This window comes from Callithrix jacchus, chromosome 10 (assembly GCF_049354715.1).
Source record: "Callithrix jacchus isolate 240 chromosome 10, calJac240_pri, whole genome shotgun sequence".
Taxonomy (NCBI): Eukaryota; Metazoa; Chordata; class Mammalia; order Primates; family Cebidae; genus Callithrix; species Callithrix jacchus.
This window is the reverse complement of record NC_133511.1, coordinates 78716475-78735523: the sequence shown is the minus strand read 5'-3', so window position 1 is coordinate 78735523 and position 19049 is coordinate 78716475. Positions and strand designations below refer to the sequence as shown.

General features: G+C 44.1%; 1 protein-coding gene across 15 annotated transcripts in view; it reads right to left on the bottom strand.

Annotated features, from left to right (window-relative positions):
* The window catches only part of TEAD1 (TEA domain transcription factor 1), a 273925-nt gene that overhangs the window by 125992 nt on the left and 128884 nt on the right, over window positions 1–19049 (bottom strand). The window lies entirely within an intron of this gene.

The window sequence follows — 19049 nt, the reverse complement described above, 5'->3', positions numbered from 1 at the left end:
ATCCTGTACACAACGCCCACCCTGGAGTAAGCACCTGCCTAGAATAACTACTGCATACACACTTAGGCAAGTCTGCAGACAACAACTGAATATTTACTGTACGCAAAGCCCAGTGTCCACAGTGTATTTATTTTTAATTTCATATATTGCATTATACTGTGCAATAAATCTGATGAGGAAGGATGAGTGAATGAGTAAACAAAGCAGACATTACAATCAGGGAATTCACAGAAAATACTGTTAAAAAATGAGGGATTTAAAATCTGGTGAGAAAGGAAAAAAAAATGAAGTCTGAAATGCAGACAGAACTAGAGTTTGTATTGCTGATTTTATGGAAGTTCTCATTCTCTGGTTTCTCAGAGAAGTGAATAGCCCCAATCACTTAGTCGTCCCCACCCCCCGCAAAATTAGAATAAATATCTCCTTAGGGAAGGGTAGGTAAGCCTCTGTGAACATTCTACCACATTTTATGATGGCAACTCTTCAGTTTACATCCCTACCTCTCACACCCCATTATCCCTCAACAACTGTCACTCTTGCCTCTGTAACTCCTGTGCTTTGGACGTAATAGTTGCCAAGGAAATCTATCTTCTTCCTTTCCTCTGCTAATGGGATTTTGGACAAAAGAAATCTGACACTGGACATATCCCCAACATAACTCCAGTGATGTAACACTAGTGCATGCTCCAGCCCTGCACCTTTTCCCATCCAAAGGTTAGTGCTCTATTAGAATGATCTGGAGGAAAAATCAATTCCTCACATCAAGTAAGCACCTGCCCTCCCTTTCCTCCTGTATATCCCAACTAAAGAAAGCGTCTCTAGTGAGAGATGGAAAAAAAAAAGAGGCCAGGGTATCTGAGAAGGTCTCCAGCAAGCCCACCTGGACAGCAGCGTGGGAAGCCTCAGATCCAGCCTGCCCTGGGAAATGACTTCCAAATACCTTCCAGGGACTAGGCACTTCTCACAGGTAGTTACCTCACTGAGACCCCTTGGCAACCTTGTGAAACAACCACTACCTGTGAAGTGGGAACATTTTAAAGGCAAGAAATCAGAGCTCAGAAGTCAAGTAATTTACTCAAGCTCAAACAGGTAGCAAATGTTGGCCACTTTGGTTTGCCATTTAGAAAAAAGCCTGAAGCTCCATACACAAGTCCTACAAACTCTTAATTGTCATTATACATTCCCTAAAGAGCTCAGGAGGATGGCCCGATTAGCAAGGTGAAGGAGAACCAGGAGAGCTGCTCTCTCTTCCTCACTGCACCTAGCAAAGATGAGATGTGCTAGGGGAGTCACAAGACTCGTAAAAATTGACATATGTAAAAAACAAAACCAAATACTGGACAATTTCCTATTAAAAATATTGTCTTCCAATGTAAAAACTACAAATTAAATTGGAGCAAGGTTTGAATTGCTTCCTAACTTCACTTGCAATATGGTCTGTATAACATGTAATCAGGACATGCTGTGAAGATTACCCCAATAAGCCCTGAAAAGAACGCAGTCATTAAATAAAATCATGAGACAACCACATGGTTCTCTGGGTTGGGCTTACTAATATGGATGCTAATTTTATCTGTGGTACCACACTGATATCAGAGTGAAGGCGCTCTTGAAACTGAAGTTCCTTTAGCACAGCTCTACTCACACTATCCTCTGGGCAGCATGACTGGGGAAAGCTCTCTGGTTTCTACTTAGCTTGTAAGAGTGCAGGAGGACACCTCCCAGCCCCAGGCCCTGGAAAAAGCACTGGCCCTCTCCAGCTACATGCCTTCTTTGTCCTTCTCCCAGTTAAGGCTCCACAGTCACAGCCTCCATCCCCCCATCTTCCACTATACTCCTGTGCAGAAGCTGAGGATGGGGGCTTAGAATAAATTACGTGAGCTCTTGCCCAGGCATAAGTGACGGGGTGGTACCATACACTATCCCATCACCCCCCAAAGACTTTATCTGGCAGTGGGCAAGTTTATCACCCATGCAATGGTTCCTTCAAAATAATTGTTTCAGTCACTGTATCTACATCTGTGAGCGATTATCTATATTTCAATTGACAAAGGACCAGTATTTGAGAAATTACACCTCTAGTTTCTCTACAGTTACAGCACAACAGTTAAGGAAAAGAGAAAAAGGAGAGAAAGTATAGAAAAAGAAGAAAGAGAAAAGGGGAGGGAAAGGTATAAGGGAGAGGGGAAGCAGATAGAGGAGGAGGTAAGTAGAGTGAGAAAACGAGCTGACACTTGTGTTCCCTGAAATGCCTTATCAATGCTCAGCTAATTCATATCTGGCCATAGGTTCCATATAGGTTGATCAATAGTTTACAAATACATGAAATTGGATCTGGGCATTTTTTATAAACCCATTTATCACTTGTACCATTATCTTAATTAAGCATCTATGATGTTCCTACACCATAAAGTCAAGAGATAAAAGTCATGGTCCTCCAGAAGAGCTCACGGTTTCCACTTACATGCTCAGGGAACCCCCAGTGTATTTGTATTCCCATTTAATAAATAAAAAGACTGAGCAACTAAGCTCTGACAAAGGTTAATTCTCCTCTATGTCCACATTATCATGCGACGATGAACAAAAATATTCTCCCACAGTGCTATCAATTTCTAAATGCTTTTACCTGCATCATTTCATGTGATCCAATTAAGCATTATCTAAACATTAAGACTTAGAACGGTTTTGGGAGTGGAACAGGGTCACAGGGCAAGACAGTGATAGAAGTGGGGCCAGAATTCAAAACTCTGAGCTCCTCGTTTTCCTATAAGAAATGGCAAATTACTGATCCAAGAGAATCAGGTGCTACTAAAGGAGCATCTCAAACGTTTCTACTCAACAACGCACCATGCAGGAGGCCTTGAAAAGCCAAGTGTCCCACAGAGGATCTGGCTTTGGACAGCAACAGAGAACTGAACAAACTCAATAGGGCTCTGCTTCCTGAAGGTCTGGACAGCAGCTGGATCCACCTTCCCCAGTTTAAGGGCAGACAGACTGGTGAACAGGCCAAGCCAAAGACTAAACAAGCATGCAGAGAGGCATAGAGCCCCCAGAGTGCTGCAACAACTCCCTTGCCTTAAAGTCCTTTGCATCAGCAGCAGCTCCCGAAATTACAGCAGACTGGGATGTACACATGCCTTCTTTCTAAGGTCTTGGTTTTTCTCTGGACTTACTCTTGTCATCTTAAAAAACTGTTCACTTTGATTTCTTTAAATTAATGTACACATCAGTGGCACAACAAAATTATGACATTAATAAAAGATATTTTAATTGGGGAAACAGTACTCAAAACCCCACAGCCTTTATAAGCCGCGAGTTCCCCTCTAGTCCTTGTCCCCTGAAACAGCAGCCATGATCACAGAATAAGCACTACTTTGTATTCTACTTTTTTCATGTAATCGCATTTCCTCTCTCAACCCAACCATGTCTAATGACCCTGGCAAGTTCCTACTCCAAAGACTTCTTTTAGGGTGTTATAATTTCATCACTAATGTAGACAACTGATTTCAAACAGGCTCTGTGACATGTCTGACTTGTAACTCTTAAGGTCTGAGATCATGGTTTGGGTGAGAAGGAGAACGCTTTGGGGATGAGAGAAGAAGAAAAACAACTGTGCTTTTCTTCTCAGGAGACAAAGTGCTATCAGAGACTAAAACTGTGATGCCACCATGGGTGGGTGGGGTGGGAGCTGCCTATAGCTTTGAGGCTACACAGCCATGATGCTGCCATATGGATGAAACCACTCTCCACTCCTCCACAGCAACAGTGTCTAGCAAGTTGAAAAAAATTACTGTACGGCAAGAGTCGTGAGTTTACATTATTCCAGCGAGATCATGGCCCACTCCCCACACATACTTATCCACTTAAAACTTTTGCTGGGCCAGGTGCAGTGGCTCACACCTTCGATCCCAACACTATGTGAGGCCAAGGCGGGCGGATTGCAAGGTCAAGAGTCCAAGACCAGCCTGGCTAACATGGTAAAACCCCGTCTCTACTAAAATAAAAAATAAAAAAAATAAGCTGGGTGTGTGGCAGGTGCCTATAATCCCAGCTACTTGGGAGGCTGAGGCAGAAGAATCACTTGAAATCAGAAGGCAGAGGCTGCAGGCTGGAGTGTAGTGGTGCAATCTCAGCTCACTGCAACCTCTACCTCCTGGGTTCAAGTGATTCTTCCGCCTCAGCCTCCCGAGTAGCTGGGACCACAGGCACGTGTCACCATGCCCGGCTAATTTTTGTATTTTTAGTAGGGATAGGGTTTCACCATGTTGGCCAGGATGGTCTTGATCTCTTGACCTTGTGATCCACCCAACTCGGCCTCCCAAAGTGCTGGGATTATAGGCGTGAGCCACCGCGCCCAGCCGAAAACCTTTCTCTTAATTGGCTCATCATCTGCATCACACTCAATATCCCACTGTTTGGATTTTAGTCAATATGTGTTCCAGATTTTCCAGGATAACTCCAATTCTAAAGTTTAGGTTCTCTGGTCCCCAAAAACCTATAAAGGTAATTCGAAGTCTTATAGATCTCTCAGACTTTCTGTTAAACCAGAAAACAAAAATAACTGAATATATGAGTCCTAATTTAAGTCTCCAAATACATTTAGTGTTACTCATGTATTTGTGTATGCTTTCTACTTGTAGTTCCCTTGCAAAAAGCCCAAGCGGATTCGGATGCTTCATACTGGTCCCAAGTCAGTACTAAGCTGACTCACGTAGATTTTCTCATTTCTACCACTAAGCGTGATAAAGGTTGTAAGTATTTCCAGAGCAATTGTACATTGCATCTGCACACCCCAGCTTGTAAGTGCCTCGGGACAATTTCACACTACCGTGGTTCTGAGTCTCCCTGTTGCCCTCTAAGCTTGAGAAACCCACTGATATTAAACCTCCTCTGACAGCAAAGGCAACTGAGAGTTCCAGTGGGGGAAGAGGGGAGGGCGTCCAAGGAAGACACAGAGAGGAAAGCAGTTCGGAGGAGCTGGTCTTGACTGGTCCTCTCTGACTCAATGACCTTTCATCTCTCAAGGAGCTGGATGCCCCAACTCTGGGCCATTAGCACAACTGATCTCTAAACCAGACACGTCCTCAAGGAGGCCCCAAAGCCTTACTTCCTCAACTTTATTTTCTCCTCTGACAAAAATCCCTTGATGAGATCTGACCATGTGAGAACTGTTCAAAACACAGTCACTCATTATAAAAATAGTAAGACTGGTTCTGTAGCTAATGTTGGTGACGCCAAATTTCATGGAGGCAGGATGTAAAACCTAGAGAAAGGAGTTTTGGGGGACATGTTAAAAAGAGTAAGTCGAGATTTACTCGGGCATACCAGCTGTATAACATCATACAGATGAAAAGCAAGCATGCAATTTCATTCTCTCAAGAGTTTGGGACAAAGGTTAAAAAGAAAAGGTGTCTAATGGTTATTGGCTGCAACCACCCACATATATGAAAAGTAATGAGAGCATGTCTCCCAATTTCCTATAGGTTGTCTGCCAAATTCCTGCCTCCTTCCTAAGAAGACAGAATCTGCAGTGTTTTCTTTGCCATCCAGATATACCCCGTGTCATTATAAACAAACGCCGCTTTCTTTGCAGCTAATAACCACAATGTGTGGGTAAGAAACCTCTCCAGTATAAATCCATGGGGACAAAGCTGCATTGTGGGCATTAAATAATTATAACAATCTGACATGAGTCAGAGGATTGTTTTTCAATGGCCCTGCTGCACTTCAAACTTTAAAGTCAATCCCAAACTCCCTTTCTTGGCACTCTGTCCATGTGCTGAGCTATTGTGAAACAATTCTCATTCTTTATAGTATGGTCCCTTTGCAAGGAGCTGGCAACGTGGGCACTCATGAAATATTAACACGTTAACATTGACTTTTTTTAATAAGTGTGGCCAACAGTGGATCAATTATATTACTATGAAAAGCTTTTCATAATTCATTCGAGGGGCATCAAGATCTCATTTCTGGACAGCACATGGATGATGAAGTCAACAGTTTTGAAGAGGTCGGCACTCATAGGCACCGAATACATTAAATGTAATAGATGGTGTAAACACTCAGTTCACAAAAAAAGGGAAAATGTTTACATCTGGCAAAATAATTAAAATAGGGTATAACAGATCAACAGGTTGGGAATTAAGTCTATGCCAGTCTCTCTCCATAAACAGGAATAAGAAATCTCAAATGCTGGCCATTTATTCTCCTTCTGGCTCACCACTAAATGTTTATTCCCATCTCCACCAAAAGTAAAACTGGCTAATTTCTAGATGTTATAAGAATTATTTCAAGCTATCCATGCTCTGAAGTGCCTTTATTCCAAGAACTATTAGTAGTTTATTATAAAGTCTGGTTTTGAAGGAGTGAGATAATAATATCAGCATGGTAGCAAGTCCAATTCAATCCAAGCAGTGCTAGGCCTGAAGAAACAAAGGTCTCCCAGCTAACGTGAGGTTCTGCTGATCCAGCAGCGGGTGAACATGAGAGACCTTTCAATTGTGCAGTGTGCATAGACCTAGCCTCGGCTTTGAGGGAACCTTGCATCAGACATGGAAACAAACACTATTCCAACCCAGCGGGCCTCTGGCTATGCTGCCCTGGTGGCCAGAGAGGGCATCCTGAAGAGGAGGGAGCAGCGTGGCAGTTGTAGGTTCTCTATATTCTCATTGTAATGCCGTCATGACCTGTGTCCCACTTTGTCCTCTCCACTAAACCAGAAACCAGGTCTTACTCATCTTGAGATCCCTTTCCCTAGCACTGGAGATTCACACAAAATATGTGGTAAATAAATAGCCACAGGGTGTAAATTATCCCTCTCACTCTGAAGTCTTGTACCTGGCTTGTGTGTAGAAACTAAACTCACCCTCCTCCTTGCACCAGTCCACCAGGAGAAAAAAGTCACCCAAAGAAAACATCTTCCTGATCTCCAGGGATTAGTGCCCCAATGTGGAAATGCCCCTAATAAGCCAACAAATGCTTTCAGTTACTTAGGGCATGAAAGCCACCAAAAGTGCCAAAAAGAGTGTGGGGTAAGTTAAACTGTCACACCTAGTACCCCAAAATCCCCTGGAAAACAAGTGTGTAGAAAACAAGGGGCTCCTCGGGCAAATGACCAACAAGTTTGGCTCAAGTGTCCTGACAAGAGAGCATGCACAAGAGAACCATTCTTAGAATGCTTTTCCAAAACGCTACAGGGGATTTCCAGAGGACCCAGTGAGAATGTGGTCAGAGACACTGTCATGAAAGAGCGAAGCAGCAAGGCAGGCAGCGTGACTTCTATCCAGCCTCAAGTGGGACATGGGTGCAACAGTACTGGGTTGATAAAAAGCCACCTGAGTGCAGGCTCAGTGCAAAGGGGGAGGGCTCACAAGCCACCTGGCCTCAGCCCCTCCAAGGTTGCCCAAAAGAAGAGAGAACAGAGCAGTCCCCAGCTTGCTCAGCCTTTAAATAGAGGCCCTGCCTATGTTCCTAAGAATTCTCGGTCTTCTGAAAACCTAAAAGAATCTCAGTCCTGGGCAAATCAAAACCTGAAGTGCTATAACATGTAATTTAAAAGGATTAGGTCTATGTCATATATATGATCTTAACTTGCTGCCTTCCTTCTTTCCTTTGAGCCTTGAAGTAACAGGAAAGAATTCATTGATCCATACCGCAGGCAAGAACTTATGTGTGTTGGTGTGACCAACACCTGTTCTCTCATGCACCCCAGTGCTGAACACAGGAAATTTGTCCTTTGGCCCCATCTATGTACTGAAGAACATAAATTAACACATACACATGTATCACAAACACCCTTAAAACTGTTGAATCCCTACAGTTCTGCCCAGATTACAATCTAGTCCAATCATCATTACCCAATCATTGAAGCTACTTATTATTTGTTTACATCTAGTTGAAACACCTGTAACCAGGGGCATGACATCATGCCCATGCCCAGTTTTAACTATGAGGGACGGTCCACACATACATGGTTACACAGTGTGTTTTGCATTTTTGCAGCTTGGGTCCATTACATTTCTGTGACCGTTTCTCCAGATTCCTCTACTTAATATTCATATTTTTCAAATTACTTTAAATATCCCCAAAATCAAGCATGAATAAAATATGTGAGGAACAAAAACAGAATGCAAATAGTTAGGGGAGGGAGAGCATAATTTATGGTATATTATAAATGAGGGCAGTGACTAGCTATCTGGGAAGGGAGGGAGAAAAGAAGAAAGGGAAAAAGGAAGGGAGGGAGGGAAGCTTCTGAGTCCCAGCAGGCCTGTCTTCCAGCCCACTGGGGGAGATAAACACAGCTTCCGTTTAAAACTCACACTGAACTCACACTCTCAGGGATTTGAGGACAGGGGCTCTGGAGCCCACAGAATGAAACCTACTCTTAGCTATAAACAAAACCTGGCTTTGATGCTGGCCAGCTTGCCTACGTCTTTTCCTGTTCAACTGAGGCTTATCGGCAGCAACATCTCCATTAAGCACTTAGTCAGCAACCATTACCCATTACCCATTCTGCACTAGGTACCTATTCCTGGGAATAATGAAAGAAAAACGCATATGCCTTGCCCACATGGAGGTAGCATTCACTGACAGGTGCGTGTGCACATACATGTATGTACACACACACACACACGCACAGCTCTGGGACAGTCAGGGATGGCTGGACTTGAGATCAGAATTCCTGGCTCTCTCACTTACGGTGTGACAAGCTTCCTAACCTTTTTAAGCGTCTCGCTCTTGCTGTTGTTAGGGGATTAAATGAGATGACATGCGCAAAGACTCTCAAGTGCTGTCACACTCTTCATTTATTTGGCTTCTAAATCCCTTCTGATCTAGTGTTCCCCTCCATGGTACTAGGCAGATCCTTGGCAGCCAGGACAGAGACAAGACCCTCAGGCTTCCTAAAGCCAAAGGTGCCCTCCCTTGCCCAGCAACAGAGGTTCCTTTCGAGGAAGCGCTCTCTAGCCAGGCCAGCAGGGGTTGAGGGGGTTCAAGGGTTCCAGCTGCCCCTCTTCAGTGCTGCCAAAGCCCCCTCACATGCTCTCGTTCCTACAACCTTCTGTTTCAAAGTGAACAAACTCTGTCATCAAGAGCCAGAGTAGAAGCGGCACCCAGCCACAGCCCCAGTGGCCCAGGACTCCCTCACTGAGGACAGAGGCTCAGATGTACTCCCAGGGCACCCGGGCCCCTGGAGCGCGGTCTCTGGCCTCGGCCAGACATCCTCCTTCCACAGAGAGCAAACAGTGACATCCACTGTCAGTGAGGCCACTCTCCATTCCTCCCCACACGGCAGCCCTGAGGACCAGTGAGCGTGGCGGGCAGCAAGCAGGAAGTGAAGGGGAACAAGACACAGCTCCCAGAACAGCTTGTTTGTGTCCAGCTGTCGAGAACCTGGATGCCATGCCAACAGGGAAAGAAACACCCTCCTTCTAGCACTTTTTTTCAGGGCCTCGGACTTGTGGTCAGCACCTCCCAAACATGGCCAAGAGACAGCTGGACCCAGGCTGCACCCCATCCTCTCTCCTCCACCTTGGCTGGTGACTCAAGGTGTAGGAGGAGAGGCCACTTCCCAGCTAAATCCAAACACAACTTGGAGATCCCAGATGAACTTGCAGTGCAGCACGCCACCCCCTGGTACCACTGTCGACCCTGCAGACAGGCAGGAAAGCTGACAAGGACTAAGTACCCACCATGAGCCAAGTCTGTCCCCATTAGCATCTCAATGAATACTTATACAGCCCTGCAAAGAAGGTGCACGCTGAGGCTCAGAGAACTCAAGTAGCTCACATGAAGTCACACAGCTCTTCTCTCAAAGAGAAGCCTCTGGGCTCCTCATATTTTATTTCCAGAAATGGAAAGCACAGTTCTTGGCTTTGATGCTACACTGCTTATCAAAAGCACCACTATGAAAACTGAAAAACACTCAGTATGGAAAATGTTATTTTCCCAGGCTCATATTTGGGGTGTCCAGCCCACAAAGACTGCCAGAAGGACAGAAGATGACCCATGGTGCTCATCCCACCTCAGCAGCTTTTCCTCCTGGTGATCCCCTAATTTGGGCTCACTTGAGGTGCTCGTAAAGGCATGTCTCTCAATGACTGATTGGAAGATGGCACTGCCATAACTTCATAGAGGAAAAACACCCAAATACCTTCCTTGGCATCCTTCCACCTCCAATTCCCAAGCATCCAAAGTGGTGGAAGCTGCTTCCAGTTTGCCCCCAATTTGCCCACCTGCCTCTACAGCTCCACCTCCCTCAGCACAGTATCCTGACCTAGGACTGGACTCCTCCCTTCCAGCTCCAAGCTGGCTGGACTGTCTGGCTTGTCCTCCTGGGCCACATCTGCTCACTGATAAAAGTTCACTAGAAGTATCTGGACACCAGTTATTCTACTCACAGACATTCTCCCTGCTCAGACTGACACTACTGTCACCAACCACAGACCCTCGCCTTTGTGCCAGGAGGCTGCTACCACATTAGCCCTCTTCCCAGTCTAGCTAGTACCTTAGGAAGGTATTGTTCTATTGAATTCTCACTGTATTAGAAATCTCACTGGGTGCAGAGATAACCATTAGGAGTGATTTTCTCTGGCTCAGTGTTTCTGAACCCAGAAGAGAACCGAGCCACGACTTCCCCAAAGGGAGTGATTCAGTGAAGATGCATGTCCTGATTCCAGATATAGTATATAGTGGATTCACACGCACCAAGAGGGATTTGAGGAAAAACTATGGGCTTCCAGCATCTACTGTATTAAGTCTTCTGTTGATAAATTTCATAGGTTTTATATTAGATATTCTATTTGAAAGAAGATGAATACCAGTAATATTATGGTTAAAAAAAAAGTTTACTTTTAAATATTTTTTTTAAACGTGTGTCAATGTGAATCTGTCCCTCTACCATCCCCTATCATATTCATTACAGATTTGTTGTTCAGATCAGGCTCTGAGTTACTGCAGGATAAGGACTAACAAGTTCAGTGTGTCCATCTCTCCAGTGACCGGCAAATAGTTAAGTACTCTTTTAACTGTCACCTTTCTGGGATTCTCATAATGATAATACCACACAGGGATCAGTCATGCATGCTATGATGTACTCTTCCAATGAACTCCTGAAATCTTTTCAGTCATATCGATTCCCAAGCATCACCCCAGGAAGGCATCACTGAGTAAGTGGTGGCAAGAGGGTCATTTCCCCTACCACCTCTATAAACCCAGGAAGCAATTTTCTCAGTCCACAACCACAAGCCACAAGCTCAAAAGCCCATGTACATCATAAACACAGTGTTTCTGAGCACAGCCCTAGCCCTGAGGTTAGCTCTAGCTGAAACAATCCATCCGATTTTAGGTATAGGCAACTAAAAAGTGGCTTTCAAGGGATCTTTTCAGCATAAGAGACAGGAACATCATAAAGCAAAATAGGAAGAGACTATGCCCTATCAGTGTGGTGTGACTGAGCCCATTTCAGAGAAGTTAGATCTACGGTGCCACCCCAGACATGACAGAACTTGGACACACCAACCTACCCCCACCCCCACCCAGATACACACATAGTCTATGATAACTGACAGCCTACATCTCCATACTGGGATCTTTAGTGGATTCACGGCCACTCCCCTAAGACCTCTCACAGATCCATTCCAACCCACAGATCCTCTGTTCCATTCCAACCAACTGTTCGTCTCTGATTCCCTGGACTTCTGGGTCCTACCTCAAGCTGCCTTGCCCAAGGGAACACGGACACCCCTCTCTGGCCCTGACTCTTGCTTCCATGCTCCCTTGGCATGAGGATCCCTAGCTCCCCAGATGCTGATGCCTAGACCTCACATAGGCCTGGGAGAAGACCTTTGTAGGAAAAGTCCCCAACAAATTCACAAGAGGAAGGTCTGCATATCAAGTTACTATGTTTTAAGAAACAATGATCAAACTGGCTTTTAAGCAAAGGAAGGGTAAGGGAGCTTAGTGGCTTATTTAAGAAATCTTGTTCCAACAGCTCAGATGGGATCATTACCAATCTGCCTCCCAGTAGGTTACTTACTGGTTCCAACCAGTGGTAAGTCGTGCACCCATGTAGGATTCTTATGAAAGAAAACTGCTACCATACAGAACTCATGTCCTCACACTACACGGTCCACAGGATGCATGATTCCCTTCCAAAACTTCAGTGAAAGAAAGCTTTACTTTCCCAGCAACCCCAGAAAGATATCTCCTCTAACTCACTGGCTCTGATTGGTCAGGCACCATCCCTCAATCAATCGCTGTGGACATAGGTGTTTGAGGCTTATGTCAATCAAGGTCTACTTCCAGAGTTGCAAATGAGGTCAATCCCACTTAAATCATGCAATGAGCCAGGGAGAGGGCTGGCCGTATGCATTTGGTAAGAAAAAGAGAATGGATGCTCAATGTCCTCTATAGCCATGGAACATTCAAGTAGCTTCTGGCCACCTCCATCCAAATGACTCCCAGTCTCTACAGGCTAAGACGAAAGCAACTGCTTACCAGTCTAGGGAAAAAAAATAATAATAATAACCATCTCACCAGTCTAGGGAAAGGAGTATTAACTGCCAGCAGCCACTAGAGGAGGAAGAGTCAGCAGCCCAAAGGAATTTATCTCAGAGCCAGCAAGGAGGATACAGCATTAAAGACCAAGACCTCTATGACCACAGAAGGCACTCCCCCACAATGACATCAGTCACTGTGCTCGTCAGCATGAAAGCCCTAGTGCTAGGCAGCATCCTACTGCTAGGGACACTGCCAGACCCAGGGGTGCAGCACAGCTCCCATTCATAGCAGAAAGCACAGAACATTCAAGTCACTAGAAATCCTGAGTCTAAAAAGGCACTCCAAAGACTAAGGTGGGAAGTACAGAGGAAGGAAAATGGGGCTCAGCAAGAGAGGGAAAGAAAAAAGCTTCCTGGCTATCCTGTGGGCAAGAAGCCCAGAGTTCTCCCAGCACATCCCTAGTTTGAGAAAATGGGAGAATGTCTCTGAGTAGAATCTGGCCATTTTCCCAGGCTTGGACCCCCATGGAGAAAATGCTCCAGCATCCATACATCTGGATGCTTCCCAACTTCCTAAGCTCCTACACATCTAAAACAGCTCACACCTGTTCCTAGGTACTTAAGAATGGGGAAAGAGTTTTCTTTCTTTCCTCCTCCACACCTCCTCACCCCATCCTCATTGGCTGGTCCAGAGAAGCCTCCTTCATGCCTCAGGAACTTTTCTATAACCATGTGGCAGACTTGCCAGGCATGGGGCTCAGAGTGTGCAAGGTAAAGCCTGGATCCTCTGGCTGAGCTGAAACCAAGAGTTTTCATCAACCTCTCCTGTGAACAGAAGTCTCCACAGACCTTAACAATAGCCTAGCCAGGCCCCAGTGGCGAAACGCGGGATGCTGCATTTTGCCCCCTCCTTTAGGCTTGAGGGGCAGCACTGTCCTTTTATGCCTACCTGTAAAAAGGACACTACCAGGGAGGTAAAGAAAGGCTGACCCCCCTCCCACCCCGTCCTGGCTGTGTCTCAGGGGTGGAGAGTTCCTATGGCTAGACCAAGAAGCATGGTCTTTGAAGATCTAGGGGTGTGCACACAGAGACATCAATTACATCAGTGATATTCTTCCAACTGGCATTTCTTGAATACCTACAAGATACACATCCAGCTTCGGAAATGGGGGCCAAGCAATGAGTGAAATGCAGCACCTTACCCTTAACATGCTCCCTGTCAATGGGGACAGCAATGGGTCTGAATCTTCCAAATGCAATATCCCTCCAAGAGGAGAGGAAATAAAGGCTCTATCACTATGTAAAGGGGATGATCAGGAATTCATCAGGAACAAGAACCAGGAAGCTGAAGACATCAAATCCTAAGGTACTGACCTATGGGACCTGGTGGGGCCACAGCTAGACCGTGAGAGGCACCGTCACTGAGTGTCCGCGGCTCTCCCTTCAAAGCCTGCCACTCTGGTGTCCTCAGGGTCTGCAGATGTGTGCACACTTGCCACGCAGGAAAAGGCTTAACTCTAATAATGACCAAACTCATGAAAGAAAACCAGTGCTTATGCCATTTTCAATAAGAACATTTTTGGTTTCTACTTTGGGATGAAATTCATTCCTTTCCTTAAGGCTCAGGATGAAAATTTCCAATTAAAAACAGGATTTCACAGCTCCTCTCCTCCCCTTCTAGGGACTCCAACTGCATTTGTGAGAATTATGCAGCCTGTCACCTGTATTCTCACGTTCTCACAGCCATGTTATAAAATGGGAGCTATTTTTCTCCCCATTTTACAGACAAGAAAACTGAAAGGTTGATTTTTTCAACACCAAAAATGAGAAAGAACATAACTGACGACTTTGAGGTATGTTTATGGGGATGAGAAAAGGCAGAAAAGTTGCAGCTGTGCCCATTCAGGAAATTCTGCGAATCACACTGGTTCCTTTTTCCCTAATGTCTCAAAGAAGAAAGGCTTGGGGACTAGTGAAATCCACCTCCCCACAAATGGAGGGGGCATGTGGGGCACGGGTGTGCTGGCAGTGTCCAGGCAGTTGCTAGGTGCCTCTGATTTCATTCTCAGAGACCCTCTGCATGTTGGAGGTTACTATTGTCTCAATTTTTGCCAGGGGAAAAAAACTAAGGCTTAGGGAAGAGGGCTGCTAGAAACTAAGTAGTTGGTGAGACTCTTACATCATGGTGGTGCATTTGGGCCCCCACTGGAGGAGGCTCCAGGGTAGAGCTGAGAACACAGTAATGGCACCTGGTGGAAAGTCTGCTGCCCTGTTCCACATCCCGTCCCAGTTCATTCTAAGCATTCTTTTAAGATCCTACTACAACTTGTAATTTCCCTGTCCATATTTGAAGCCAGTATTCAATTATTCCCAAGGAAGACTATTTAAGCATAAACCACTAAAAACAATGACAGCCACAAGTTATTGGAAAGTGGAATGAATAGTGCATTTAGAAATAAAAATAATTTTCCTTCTCATCTTTTCCCCATATTTTCTGAGGCTGTGTACTGTATTCATTTAAAAACAAAACTTCCCATTTTTCATTCATCCTCTTACGTTTTATGCCCAAAGAGGAAAATCCATATCCGTCAAAACCACTTTGCAAAAAAGGAACAAATCACATCTAGGACTCAGGCTACTAGGACCCTTCAGAGACGAGTGAGGACTACCATCTGCTACCTAGGATGGAAGGCGAGGACACAGCAACCACAGGACCCAGTGCAACTCTTAGCGCCTGCCCAGGACTGGCCACTGCCAAGCACTTCAAAGCATGACCTACTTCACCTTAATAGGTAAACTCCAGGAGAAGGCCAATCATCCACAATGTAATTTTCCTTGCAGCCCTCTGGAGTTTACACTGGTTACCATGGAGAGGTTCTCTTACCATAAAATGTTACCTTTCTATAAACTCATAGACCTTCCTTATACAAGTGACCTAATTGTGATTAATAGTTTGCATTTATTGAATGTTAACTACGTGCTAAGCTCTTCACCTGTACTTTTCAATCCTCACACCTACCTTTTAACAAAGGCACTATTATTCCACCCACTTCACTGATGAGAAAACTGACACTTAGTGAAGGTTCAGTAACTTGCTTAAGGTTACCAGGACTGTGATTTCAGAACCTACGTATCCACACTAAACTAAGTTTCAGAACTTAGTTACCAGGACTGTCATTTCAGAACCCATATATCCACACTGAACTACTGAACACACTGCCTCCTACCCTGTGTTACAACACAAACACATTTTAAGGTATCCTATGGATAATTCGTTTCCCTAAAGACTGTATTTGAGCTGACAGAAACAGAACTATATCCTATGGCAAAGAAAATGCTAAAAGTTGACCAGCTGCACTTTCCTTGAAAACCTCCTGGGATGAAAAATCACCATACTCTGATCAACTCAACTATGCACACAAACATTATTGCTTCCAAATACCTCTGCAAAAAGAGAGAGCTTTCACATTTGGGAATTTTCTTGTGAAAACTGGTGCGAAATATTTCTGTGCTGTGATGCTCAGTGTTTTCACATCATTCTTTAAAATAAAACACTGCAATGCAATTTGCTTAGCCAGAAAATTGTATTACATTTGATTCTTACTGCAACCCACTCACTACTAGTTTTATTTTATAATTTTTCCCCCAAACAGCCTCAAGATTTTGCCTACGGAAGCCAAACTACCAATTCGTTTGACTGTTTAGCACAGCCTTCAATTCTTACAGGCAATTTCACAGTTGCAGGGATTTCGAATATGAGAGAATTCAAACTTGACCTGACAATGATCACCTATTTCACTTATATTTGACTCAACTCTCAGACCATGTTAATGTTTAGATTATTTACAAGGTTAAATGGCAAAGCTCCTTAGGCCAACTCAACTATTTGGTTGAAACTACTCGGTTTCAAGCTCTGAAGTATGAAAGGCAGTTGGAAGTTAGTCATGCTTTTATCCATATTCTGTACAGTCCTTAGACCTGGGCCAGGGGTCCAACTTGGGCCCTAGACTTTAGAAGGTCTTGTTCTGGTCTTCTTCTAGCCATCCTCCTCCTTTTCCCAGGGCAAGAGGACACTTAACCTAACCCCCTCACACTTTTTAGACCACTGACTAAGGACCCAAGACTCCAGAATTCTCAGCCCAAGAACCCCTTTCCACTTCCAAGGTCTGTGCAGGCCACTTCCCTGAGTCTGTTCTCAAAAGGGTAGCTTGTGTCACTGGCATGAGGACACTTCAGTACAAAGAGTGGCCCAGGGACAGCTGTTAACAGGAGGAAGCAGAGGAGGGTTTGCTTCTGCAATCTATAGTGTCCATATGCACATGTTACAAGATGCAGCTGAAGCGGGAAGAAAAGGAGGCAGGCCTTTAAATTTAAACCTGGGTTCCAAGTTTTTATGAAAGTAAATTTGTCAAAGCAGGAGGTGAGAAAATTTTATTTAAGTTTATTAACTTGAATTATAACTTTTAAATATTTCAACATAGAATACATGAGCTTCTACTGATACTCTTTGCCTCAGGCTCCATAAATATCAGAGTCAGGTATGTCTACATTCAAAAACAAAAGTGCTTTGTAAATGAACTAATGAAAAGCTCACACAGACCCCCAACACTGGTAAACCAATTTGCCAATTCAGGCATTAAAAACACTTAGCAAAATTCCTAGTGAAAAAAATAAAAGAAACATCATAAAACCACCTAATCAATCTAAAGAAGCAACAAATGGAGCTGTAAAACTAACGTGATTTAAATAGATCAATTCTTTGGAAGGTACCAGGTGTATCAATCAATGCTTCAACTAGTTTCCCTACCTACCAATCTTTATCTGATCACACACACGATATTGTAGACTTGGACACAATTTTTAAAACTCCATGAGTTGTCTTAAAGCTATGATGCCTAACTACCAAAAGCAAAAAGATCACTATTATGTCTATCACTCATAGCAATTTGGGATCGAGCATTTTGCAAATAAAAAGGGCAAATTCAACGCGGGTAGACCTAAGGCCCTAATTTTAGTGGTTCTACATCAAAGATCATTTTTATAATAATATTGCTTTAATGTTGGCTAGAATACGTTACATGCTCTTTACTTCTAGATATGAAAAGGAATTAGACATCCATAACATATAATTATGACGTAACAACCACAGTGAACTGAACCTGTGCTGTGATTCTGAAGACTTCCTGCGGTTAATATTGCTCATCTCACAAACTATACTTACAAATATTCTAACATCTCTAAATTGATCATATTCAGTTACCCCCAAAAGAGATAAATAAATAATATAATGTAGGCACGTTAATTATGATGTATATCTTGCTTCATTCTTGCAGGAAGATGACACGCCTGCTCACTGATACAATTTTTATGCCTGGAGATTTTAAAGGATTCATTACATTGCTGACCTTCACAGTAAGCCACCAAATGGTCTTTTGATCCCTGCTTCAATACTTCACATTATATCCTAAAGCAGAAGCCCAGTTCACCTTTGCAGGGCTACTCAAGAATATGTTTTTATAATTGAGCCAAAATGTGACTGCCTTTCAAAATGCTTCTGTTACAGCTAGAGTCTACTGGACAAATATGCTGCTTCTTCATCCAGGAGCATCTTTTGGATATTTTAAAACAACTCATGTCTTTGAAGAGTCTTTTCTAAACCAGCAGAAATACTACCACCTCCCCCCACCCTATCCTTTGAATGATTTTGTTTGACATTTGGTTTCTTCTCTTTATTACCTGGGTTGCTGCCCTCTGAAGAAGCCTCACAATTTTTACCTTCTGTCCACCTTTGCATCCCAACACATAGGTACCTGCTATACATTATAATGGAGACAGGGAAGGAGCAAAAGAAGGAAAACACAACTGCTGGCTCCAAGTGTGCTCTAACATGGTGAGCATCCTCCTCTATCTGCACAGCCCGAGATGACACTCACTTCTGCAGAAGCCACGTCACAAACTTACTGTGATCGCACAGTCAACAAAAATCACATAGTACTGATTCCCATTACAACACCTGTTTGTCACCCTTAGGTGCAGTTCAGACCACAGTTCCTGCGTTCAGCTCAGATTATGTCTCTATTTTTGACAACATAGATAAGATTAAAAAGCAGATCAAAGCTCTTGTTTATGCGTTATGTCAACTATAGTTTTCTGCTTAATAGATTAATAAGGTATTCTTTTCCTTTCTTTTTCTGAGATGGAGTCTTGCTCTGTCACCCAGGCTGAAGTGCAGTGGCACAATCTTGGCTCACTGCAACCTCTGCCTGCCTGCTGAGTTCAAGCAATTCTCCTGCCTCAGCCTCCCGAGTAGCTGGGACTACAGGCATATGCCACCATGCCCGGTTAATTTTTTGTGTTTTTTTTAGTGGAGATGGGGTCTCACCATGCTGGCCAAGCAGGTCTCAAACTCCTGACCTTGTGACCCACCTCCCTCGGCCTCCCAAAGTGCTGGGATTACAGGCGTGAGCAATGGCACTCAGTTTTAATTCTCCAAGAAAAGAAGCTAGCCTGGGGTGACTTTTTCTTAGTGAACCCATGCTAGGTCCAAGTAAT